At 43.4% G+C, this 12,017-nt stretch overlaps 1 gene segment (V, D, J or C); it reads right to left on the reverse strand.

Moving 5' to 3' along the window:
* LOC125104550 (immunoglobulin heavy variable 7-4-1-like) overlaps positions 1-12,017 on the reverse strand; it is a 175,192-nt gene that overhangs the window by 13,820 nt on the left and 149,355 nt on the right.

The following is a 12,017-nucleotide window of genomic DNA, read 5'->3' on the forward strand; positions in this document are numbered from 1 at the left end:
TCCTTGCCACATCCCCAACTCTGTGTTACAGAGCTTTTTCCACTGAGAATGAGCCCAAATACAGGGCTGTGGAGGCCACTGGGTAAGGCAGTTTCCTTAGGAGCAGAAGCGAGTGCTGATCTGGGAATAGGGGTCCAGGGACGGCAAACCTGATGTGTCAGTCCTGTGGACCCTTGTCTCTGATGCCCTGTGCACCTCCCTTCTCAGGTGGAGAAGTGGGGTCTGGGTAGAAAAACACCTGAACCTGAGTCAGGTCACCTGGATGCTGTGTCTGATAGACTCAAATGCACATATTGTAATGAAATGCTGGTAAGTCTAACATAACTATGGGTTTAAAAATTATATATTCCTACAGAGTCTCTTCTAATCAGGTAATATGTTCAAATGTAAACATCAAAAAGTCATCCCCCTATTTAAGACAAAAAAGTCATGATCGCCAAACTAAAAATGATTTAATTAATAAAAGATATCTCATTTAATGGTAAATGACTAAACCATTTCTTTGGAACCCATGAACAAGTCAGACCAGCTCCGTGATACCCTGTATCAACATTTTCATGGATAAAGAAGATGTGGTATGTAGATATACAGTGGTATTTACTTCACCATAAGAAAATTTTCAAAGACATTGGTGTAACTAGAAGGTATTATGCTAGAGTGAAATAAGTCAACCAAGGTAAGACAATTATCATACAATTTCACTCATATGTGAAATTTAAGAAACAAAACAGGATCATAGGGGAAGGGAGGGAAAAATAAAATAAGATGAAATCAGAGAGTGAGACAAACCATGAGAGACTCTGAAGTCTAGGAAACAAACTGAGGGTTTCTAGAGGGGTTGTTCTGGGGTCTGGGGTAAGTGGGTGATGGACATTAAACAGGATATGTGATGTAATGAGCACTGGGTGTTATATGGAACTGATGAGTAACTGAACTTAACTTCCAAAACTAATGGTACACTATATGTTAATTAAGTGAATTTAAATTAAATAAAATAATTTTCAGTTGGAGAAGCAAAGTAATAAGTACTAAACATGTAAGAACAAACCAAACCCCCATTATTCACGTGTGACATGAGGATTCTGGTTTCTGGTCAGATCTGTCAAAGCCTGGAAGTCTGTAGTTTGTCCATAAGCTGAACAACTGAAAGTAACCAGCTCTTCTCAGACCCACCAGAGATGTTGTGATAGGATATCTTTGTCTGATCAGGCGGCTGTGAAAAATACCACTGCCTGGGTAGGGTATAAACTGTAGAATGAATTCCATCAGAGTTATGAAAGATGGAAGTCCAAGGTCAAGTCATGCAGCACATCCAGGCCCCCTCTCTCAGCCTGTGCTGGGAGGGGGTCAGTCCCAGTGGTCTCCAAAATGTTGTGGACAGTAGTTCTAGGCTTCACTTTAGATTCTCATAATGTTCTCAGGGTCTTTATGAGTATCTCCTGCATTATGTTGAGATGGTCAACCCATAACCACCCCCTCATCAAGTATTTCCACATCCTTTCTGATTTCTCTGGAACAAGATCTCTCATTCCGTCCAGTAGGAACAGGCTGAGAATTTTCCAAAATTCTCAGTTATGCCTCATACTGATTAATGATTATGTCTACATATCATTTGTTCTTCCCACACTTCACCATAAGAATTCCAGAGAAGCCTTCTGGTGCTTTAAGCCTTTGCTCAGAATTTCCCTCAGCCTCTTACCAAGTTGCACCTCTCCTACGTTCTTCCTTTCAGATCTCAATGCAAGCAAGCTCTCTACCAGTCTACAGCATAGGTCACCTCCCCTCCATTTCTCAAAGGTACCTTCCACACCTTGTCTGTGACATCATTAGAGTGGCCTGTACTGTTCATGTCTTACTATGTACAGTTCATAAGCATTTAGATACTCTCTAGGAAGATTGGGGCTTTCACTGTAGGTTGCTCCTTTCCTTCTGGGGTCTCCAATGAATTAACTTTTACGACAACTTCCTGACAATGTAGGGTTCTTCTGCACACATCACAGAAGGTGCCAGCCTTTACCCATTACTCAGATCCCAACCGCTTCCATGATTTAGGTCTTTGTTACAGCAGCTCCATTTCTAAGGTTGGTATAAAAGAGAGTACAACCTGGTTAGCTTAGAAATAAATTTCTCACATTCCTGGAGCCTTCAAGTGCAAGATCAAGGTATTGGCATATTCGCTGTGTAGTGAGTGCCTCCATCTGGATCATTGGGTGTGTCTTTAAACTGCATTTTCATATCACAAACGGAAGGTTTTGAGAATCCAGTGGGATCATAACAGCTCTGATTCCATTCATAACAACATTCTCTCAGAAGCCCTTACTTCTTTGCCATCTTATTGGACATTACGTTACAACACTTGAATTTGCAGGGAAATCATATATTCAGATCATAGTGAAGGAAAAACTGTGACCCCAAAATTGAGTTTACAAATGGGCATATGCAGGGAATCTCAACTTATTAGGGCAAAAGCCACCCAAAGATATATGCGCAGGATGCACAAGAAAGTAGGAAAATTGAACTGTAGATGGTGAGTTGATGAAGTTTCAGTGGGGAGATGTCTGACTTGAGGCTCCTGTGGAATTGGTGGCAACCTTAGGGGTGTCCTACAAGTTTGTATTTTAGGTCCAGAAACCCCACCTCATTTCCCCAGGAAAGAAAGGATGTACATTTGCTGTGCTCTGAGGTGGGGAAAGATCCTCTTGAGAAACTTGCCAGATAAATCAAGACCTGGGGGAAGGTAAATGCCAAAATCCAGTCCATTCTATATTTCCGGGTGGGGTAAGGGAAGTACCCCCTCCTCTCACTTTCCCTTAGGCCTTCCTGTGTCACCTCAGTGAGGTGTAACCCGAGATTCTCTTGTGAGTATCACATCAAGTGTCTTAGATCAGGGATAGAAAGACAAACTATAGACTGTAGATGCCTGTCTATACCCACACCTTATCCCCCTACCATAGGGATCTCCTATAATAATAACAGAAGAAAAAGCAAAGAGAGCTAGAAAATGGGAAGTTATTTTTGAATTCTGTATGGAAATCCAGATCAAAATGAGACAAAAGCAGGGACATGAGAGGGAGTGTCAGTATTGTCTCATTAGTAGTTGATTCATTATTTTTCTTTTGAATCACAATTTAGGTTATAAGTCCCATTTCAGCCCCACTTTAGGGTTCTGTCATCATGGTAGACATTCATTATTGAGCCTCACTCTACAACTAGCACATGGTGGGGATCAGGAAAGAATGACAGGGCTTAGCCCCATGGGGCTCAGGGTCCAGGACAGGTTGAGAGAGAAGTTACAATGGGGCAGAGTGAGGTCATGGTGGGTTTCTGTGGGATGCTTGAAGGATAACACCGGATTGGCAGGGATCCAGTCTCTAACAGCCAGATCTTAGGATTCATGTGGATTTCCTGTGTGGAAGCCAGGAAACACGTTTCAGACACAACCCCCAAAGCTGCTCTCATAGACTCCAGAACAGGACCCAGTAGTACTGCGATGGGTTTTTCTGTCTGGCTTGTCATCCAGCAGGTCAATGTGTCCGTTTCACTGGGGGAAATCAGAGAGCATATCCCATGAGGTGGGCTGTCTTTCCACCCAAGAAATGGAGTGGTGTCTCCAGAGGGACTGTTCCTGATCACCAGTGTCCACCCACTTGGATAATGAGACAGAGGATAAACTGTAGCTAGGAGGACAAGGACACAGTTTGGGCAGATGTTCTGGGGGTGTTTTCATAACCGTGTGGAGGCAGTGTGTGCCTGCTGAGGGTAGAGAATAGGCACGAATCTCACAGAAAGCCTGGGCTGTGCAGGGGCTTTTCAGGGATGATGAGAATTCCTACAGGCCTTTTTTGGAGAAAGAAAAACATGATATAGATGAGGTTGATGAAGGAAAGTTCCCTAGGACCTGGTGAGATCTCATCTACACATACACAATATTATGTCGTTCTAGTTGGCTGCATGGAGAATATGAGACATTAGACAACGAAGAAATAACCATATATATCCCTGATTGATTCTAGAGAGGCTAGAGGGGAAACCCCTATCTCAATAGAAAGCCCCTCCACCCCAACGACCCCTGCTCTTGGGTCTGATTTGTGTCTGTGGATCTTGTGTGCGCCATGCTGATGTGAGCACCTCCTGGTGTCCTGAGCACCTGAAGAGCACTGAACTATCGGATCCTTCTGTCCTAAGCACTCCCTGGTGCCCTGAGAGCCCCTGTGCCCTGAGAGCCCCCTGCTGTTCTGAGTGACTCCTGGTGACTTGAGCACCTGTTGGGGACCTGAGCTCCCTCTGGTGACCAGAGGGCCTCCTGGGGCCTCGAGCATCCCTGCAGCCCAGCTATTCCTGTGTCCCTGCAGGAAAGTTTGTGTCGGGGCTCACCCCAGGAGTGTACACACTGGATACACACATTATAGTAACACACAGTAGTGTCCTCATCTCTCAGACTGTTCATCTGTAGGATCAGCATGTTCTTGTCATTGTCTCAGGAGATGGTGAATTGACCTTTCACAGTGTCTTCATATTATATGTAACTACCACCACTCATAATGGCTGAGACCCACTGCATCCCCTTCCCTAGAGCCTGGCAAACCCAATCATGCTGTAGTCACTGAAAGTGAACCCAGGGGCTGCACAGGAGAGTCTCAGGGACCCCCCAGGCTTCACCAGGTCTCCCCGACTCCACCAGCTGCACCTCCCACTGGACACCTGCAGACACAAGACATTGTGGTCAGAAAACTGTCCTTCACTTACTGTTTTTCTTACTCATATCCACTTTTTTAATCAATGACTCTTGTTCTCTGTAAATGACCTTTAAAAAGAGTAACAAGGAAAACCCAGCCAAGAATAAACTCCATCATGAGTTGTCTGTGTTTTGTCCTGAGCACTGAATGGAAAACCTGGGAATCCCAGGACTGGGGCTCCCATCCCAGCTGCAGGCTCAGGACTGGGCTGGTTTAATCAGCAGAGGTTGGACCCTATTAGCATGTCCCTTGACTCTATAGCCAGCATGGTATCTATAACTGACAGAGAGGACAATAACCAGAGCAGGTATGAATGCCTTTGATTTGGTGGTACTGACATTTGGGAAAACATGAAATTTAATTATATGATTTTCAAAGCACCCACTTGGTTTCCATTTGCCAGTTTTATTTCACATAGTCACACATATTGTGGTGTAAGTATCATGTTTCCCCTTAAAGTGACATGTTCCTACACCCAGAATTATGGAGGGTTTGCGAGGTGCCCAAGAACAGTCTGGGGTGAGAGTGAGCCCCAGGATTTGGACCTGTGCTCCTCCCATAGGACCTACTACCCACCCTAAGCCTCATGCAGCACAGACTGCACAGGATCATGGGGAACGTGGGATCCTGCCTGTAGTGAGGCCAAGATGACTTTGTTCCAGAATTTATCTGAAATACAGAATCAGATTGCATGAAGGTGTTCTTTCAAGTCTCTAAGGTTTCACTGTCACTGGGTTCATCCCAAGTCATCTCTGGGAGTATTTGTAAAAGTTTTGATGAGTGTGCTTTACGCAGGATGGACTGCACACAGGCAGAGAGTGTGATATAAGAAAGAGGTGTCAGAATCAACAGTATCCAGAGCAATCAAATCCATTTTCCACAAAATTTCCTGTATTTTCTTTTTTTTAATTTATTTTTTTTATTTTCAGCGTAACAGTATTCCTTGTTTTTGTACCACACCCAGTGCTCCATGCAATCCATACCCTCTCTAATACCCATCAGCTGGTTCCCCCAACCTCCCACCCCCTGCCGCTTCAAACCCCTCAGATTGTTTTTCAGAGTCCATAGTCTCTGCATTTTCTTTGCAAATCTTCCTTCCTCATTCCTTCTTCACTCTGTCCTCGCATTACTATTGATCTTCATTTACCTCACACTAGCTTTAATTTTCTAGAATATATAATTCTGTAATTGTATGAAATGTACCTTTATTTCTAGGGCTTCTATTGCTGAGCCAAATACTTGACAATACCCCCATATTTATTATGTTTTTTATGATGGGCAGCTTTCCAAAGATGACATAGAGCACAATATGTCCACTTTTAAGCCGATGATTGGGCTTGAATTGTTCCCATGTTTCTGTATTTTATTTTAATTTTATTTATTTATTTATTTATTTATTTATTTATTTATTTATTTATCTATTTATTTTAGTTACCATACGGACATCATTAGATTTGATGTAATGTTTCTGTATTTCAGTAAACTCACAACTCAGTTTGGAGTTGCAAGAGCTAAAGAAATAAATAGAACAAACTTCAGATCAACAAATTCATGTCAATATACCTTCTTTTTTTAATCATTTTTAAAATTTATTTTCAGCATAACAGTATTCATTGTTTTTGTACCACACCCAGTGCTCCATGCAATCCGTGCCCTCTCTAATACCCATCACCTGGTTCCCCCAACCTCCCACCCCCCCACCTCTTCAAACCCTTCAGATTGTTTTTCAGAGTCCATAGTCTCTCATTGTTCACCTTCCATTCCAATTTCCTTTCTAATTGTGGTCACGAGACAAACAATAATCTTAAACTCTTGGGAGTGGCAAGTACTCACAGGGGCTAAGAAGCAGGATCTTGGCATATTGTGAATGCAGATCCCTGATGACAAATAAACTATACCAAGTTTAGGTAGAATATTTAATGGATTTCTTGTCATCATGTGAGCTAAAGATGTTATAGCGCGAGGTTCTCCAGGACCATACCATTAAATCAATCCTGTCCTCATGCACTCCTATCCTGTAGGATGGAGACAAATCATGAAAAGCCTACCCACATCCCAGTGGTCCTGGCAGGATGGGAGGAAGATGACTCACAGCAGGAATGCATGGAGATCCATGCATCCTATGTCCACCACAGAAATAAGGAATTTATCTGCAGGGGAAGCCCTCAGGTGGAAGTCACAGGTGGATCCCCATAGGATCTGGGAGAGGAACAGACATCACAATCTCAGTTCTCTTGAGGACCACACACATTTTTCACATGGAATGAAAGCCTTAGTCTTCAGGAAAAAGTAGGGAAACAGGAAGCTGAGGACACCCAGGGACCACTGGAGCTCTGGGAGGGGACAACCGGGAAGAACAGAATGACTGTGTACCCAGAGACTGGCAAAAATACATGGACTTGGTCCACTGTTGGAGGAGGGGCAGTGACATGTGCAGGCCTCCCCCGACCCAGGTTCCCGAGAACACCTGAGGCTAAGGCTACATCATCAAGTCAGAGTCCTTGTAGTCTGAAGCCTTCCACCACACTAACGACTGTCACTTGAGTAGAGCAGAGGCGTGTACTGGAGAGTGGAAGTAGATTCTACATGGGGGAGCTCAAGGAGCTCACAGTGCTGATCCGGGACCAAAAACAGGAGATCTCTGGAGGAATCTGAACACTTGTGTGGCTACAGCAGAGACACATTTCACTGCTGCTACCCAGACAGCCCGTTTTCCAGTGGAGCGAGGAAGAGAGTCACATCCTCCACAGGATAGGCCTCACAAAGGGAGGGTGTGATCATCTACAGGAAGCATAAAACATAACAATATAATGCCAAGTGCCCTGTGCATGGTAGACACTCATGAAACCCCAACATAATTCCAGGGGCTCCGTACTGTTAAGAAACCTTTCTGTTCCACCCGCCCTTCTATTCTCTTGTGGTTCAAGTCCTGGGTGTGCAAGTTAGGGGACAGCAGCTCCATGTACAAATCATGTGAAAATTTGTCAAAGCTGAGTCACTCCACTGTATTTGGTAACTCAGAGCTTCTCCACTCATCATGAGTGGATTTAACTTCTCTGAAATACCTTCACGACCAGGTATGTTCATGTGTAAAGGAGAAAATAGGATGGCAGAGCTGTCAGATTTTGTCATCGCTCCAATCAGTGTCACCTCCCTGGGAACTTCCTGGGTAAACCCTCACTTCTCGGTGACACATTTACACAAGTACCGCCTTCTCTGGTCCTGCAATGACCCTTCATACCTTTGTGACAGGGGCAGATCAGCCCCTTTATAACCTGTGTCCTCAACACTGCACTCAGTGATTTAGGTCAGTGCTCTGTGAAAGCTCTTCTGTTGATATCTTCATGAACAGAGCTGTAGATGCAGGATCTTGTCTCCTGGCTCCCCTGTAGGTTGCTACTGTGAATTAAATAATAAATACACTACCTGCCTGATAGAGGGATTGAAGATCATGAGAAGTTGGTAGATCCAGTTATGAAGACACATCTGGACCCTGTGTTAGGGCCTGGAAGAGTGGGCTGACCAGATTGGGGACTGCAGACAGGAAGAGACACCCACAGCATCCGGGTCAATGGGAGTCTCAAACTCACAATTTGTTCTCTGGGCCCTTAATCTGCACAGACAGAGGTGAGTATCCACCCTGGCTCCAGGGTGTGTGTGGACCTGGATAGAGAGCAGCTGATATCACTGCTCAGAGGGAAGGAAATAAACAGGAGTGTTCATATTTATGTGGGTATGGGTGGGTTGCTATGGGGTTTTCATCCCCAGGAACAATACAACTGGCATGTGGGGTAACAGGTGTCTGTGATGTGGACATTGTCAGTGACAAGTTTGGCTGGATACTAGGGTGTGTTACCTAAGTAGTTCAGAGACCCATTAAGAAAAGGACTGCATAGGTGTGCCTGGGTGGCTCAGTGGGTTAAAGCCTCTGCCTTCGGGTCAGGTCATGATCCCAGGTTCCTGGGATCAAGCCCCACATTGGGCTCTCTGCTCAGTGGGGAGCCTGCTTCCCCCCCCACACCTACCTCTCTGCCTGCTCGTGATCTCTGTCTGTCAAATAAATAAATAAAATCTTAAAAAAGAAAAGGATTGCATCAACATCTGAGAGGAGAACACAGACAATAACCTTTTAGATCCTCAAGTGCAACAACTTCTTGCAAGATGGGTCTCTAAAAGCAAGGGAAACACAAACATAAATGAATTTTGAGACTTCACCAAAATAAAAATCTTCTGTGATGCAAAGGAAACAGTCAACAAAACTAAAAGGCAACTTATGGAATGGGAGAAGATATTTGGAAATGACACTACAGAAAAAGGGTTGATATCCAAGATAAATAAAGAACTTACCAGACTGAACAACCAAAAAACAAATAACCTTTCAAGAAATGGGCAGAAGGCATCAATAGACACTTTTTCATAGAAGAGATACAAAAGGCCAACAGACACATGAAAAAATGTTCCACATCTCTTGTCACCATGGAAATATAAATCAAAACCACAATGAGATATTACATGACTTAGAAAGGTTAAAATTAACAAGACAGGGAACATCAAATGTTGGAGAGGATGTGGAGAAAGGGGAACTCTCTCGCACTGTAGGTTGGAATGTAAGTTCATACAGCCACCTTGGAAAACAGTGTCTAGATTCCTCAGAAGTTAAAAATAGAACTAACCTATGACTCAGCAATTGTTCTACTGGCTATTTTCCCCCAAAATTCAGATGTAGTGAAAAAAGGGGCACATGCACCCCAATATTCATAGGAATAATGTCCACAATAGTGAAACTGTGGAAGGAGCTGAGATGTCCTTCCACATATTAATGGATAAAGAAGATGTTGTCCATATATACAATGGAATATTACTCAGCCATCAGAAAGAATGAATACCTACCATTTCATCGACTTGGATGGAACCAGAGTGTTTTATGTCGTGGAGAATAAGTCAAGCAGAGAAAGACAATTATCCTTTCAATTCTATGTGGAACATAAGGAATAGTGAGGAGGACCACAGAAAAAGTCAATTATCATACGGGTTTACTTACTTGTTGAGCATAAGAAATAACACAGAAGATATTAGGAGATTAAAGGAAAACTGAATTGCAGTAAATTGGAGGGGGATATGAAGCATGAAGCATGAGAGACTGTGGACTCTTAGAAACAAACTGAGGATTTGGGAGTGGAGGGATGGGTGAGCCTGGTGGTGGGTATTGAGGAGGGCATGTTTTGCATGGAGCACTGGGTGTGGTGTATAAACAGTGAGTCTTGGAACACTGAAAAATTAAAAAAAAATCAGGGAGGGAGACAAACCATGAGAGACTCTGGATTCTGGGAAACAAACAAGGATGACAGAAGTGAGGGTGGTGGGGGATGGGGCAGCCAGGTGATGGGTATTAAAGAGGGCAGGTGATGAGATGAGCACTGGGTGTTTTACATAACTAATGAATCTTTGAGCCCTACATCAAAAACTGATGATGTGGGGTGCCTGGGTGGCTCAGTTGGTTAAGCAACTGTCTTGGGCTCAGGTCAGGATCCCGGAGTCCCAGGATCAAGTCCCACATCAGGCTCCCAGCTCCATGGGGAGTCTGCTTCTCCCTCTGACCTTCTCATCTCTCATGCTCTCTCTCACTGTCTCTCTCTCAGATAAATAAATAAAATCTTAAAAAAATAAAAAAAAATATGATGTGCTATATGTTGGCTAAATGAACATTAAAAAAGAATACAGAATTTTTTCACGTTTTTTAAGAATTTCTTTTCGGTGTTCCAGAATTCATTGTTCATACACCAAGGAAATAGGGGCTTTGAATGACACACTGGACCAGATAGACTTTTTTGTTATTTATTTGGGCCCTTTCTCTTTCATTTTGATAAACTTAGGTAGAGGATTCTCAGGTGTATTGCAGTTTTTTTCCCCCAAAGTGTCATGTGACGTGATGAGCACAGGATTTTATACTGAATAGATGGAGCATTGAATATTATATCAAAAGCCAGTGATGTCCTATATCTTGGCTAATTGAGTTATAAAAAAGTATGCAGACCCTGGTTTCTTTGATATGTTCTGTGTTTCTTAGTTTCTATATTATCTCTTTCTGCTCTTATCTTGCTATTTCCTTCCTTCTGCTATATTTAGGATTTAGCTGTTGCTCTTTCTCTAGCATCTTTAGGTAATGTTTGGTTGTTTATTTGAGATTGTACTTCCTTCTTGAGGTCTTCCTATATGGTGTGTATTTCTGTCTTAGGACCACCTTTGCTGCGGAGAAATTACAGGGTGGTGATAGAGGTTTTCTACTCATTTTTTAAGTTTAGTTTTATTTTTTTCAGTGGAGGTTTTATACGTGTGTGTGTGTGTGTGTGTGTGTGTGTGTGTGTGTGTGACCTTCTGGCTCTGCTGGAGGTTCTTGTGATCCACAGTGAGTACCATTGTGATTCTTATGAGGGTTTTGTTGACGTGCATCATGATATTTGTAATTTATTGATATTTAAGGACAAGAGAAAACTAATGTAACTGACTTTTTTTTTTGCATGTTATTATATTTTTCTTCCTGTTACAAGTAAGTTTCTAAGTCAGAGAATGAATAGGTAAGCACAGAATAATGTCAAGGAAAGTCCCTTGGGGAAACTGCTCTATGGAGAGGAAACCCCAGACCCTGACAGGAAATATGCCATAGATTCCATCTGCACCTGTTCTTGGGATTAAAGACAGAATTGGTGAGATGTGTGCACCCTCTGCTGGTCTGATACCCTTGTAGTTTGAGGTTTGTGTCTGGGCTCACACTGATGTCCCCTCACTGTGTCTGTTGCACAGTAATACACGGCTGTGTCCTCAGCTCTCAGGCTGTTCATCAGCAGATACAGCATGTTCTTGCCGTTGTCTCTGGAGATGGTGAATTGGCCCTTCACAGAGTCTGCATAGAATGTGTTACTTCCAACACTGCTAATACTTGTGACCCACTGCAGCTCCTTCCTTGGAGTCTGGCGGACCCAGCTCATGCCAGTACTACTGAAGGTGAATCCAGAGTCTGCACAGGAGAGTCACAGCGACCCTCCAGGCTTCACCAGGTCTCCCCCAGACTCCACCAGCTGCACCTCGCACTGGACACCTGTAGGCACAAGACATCCCAGTCAGGAATCTGTCACACATCCATGGTTTCTCTCACTCATATCCACTCACATCCTCAATTTCTTTTGTTCTCTAGAAATTACCTTTTAAAAGAGCAAGAAGGAAAACCCAGCCCAGCACAAATTCCAAGGTGAGTTTTCTGTGTTCTGTCTTGATCAGTGAATA

This window comes from Lutra lutra, chromosome 7 (assembly GCF_902655055.1).
Source record: "Lutra lutra chromosome 7, mLutLut1.2, whole genome shotgun sequence".
In the NCBI taxonomy this organism is placed as follows: Eukaryota; Metazoa; Chordata; class Mammalia; order Carnivora; family Mustelidae; genus Lutra; species Lutra lutra.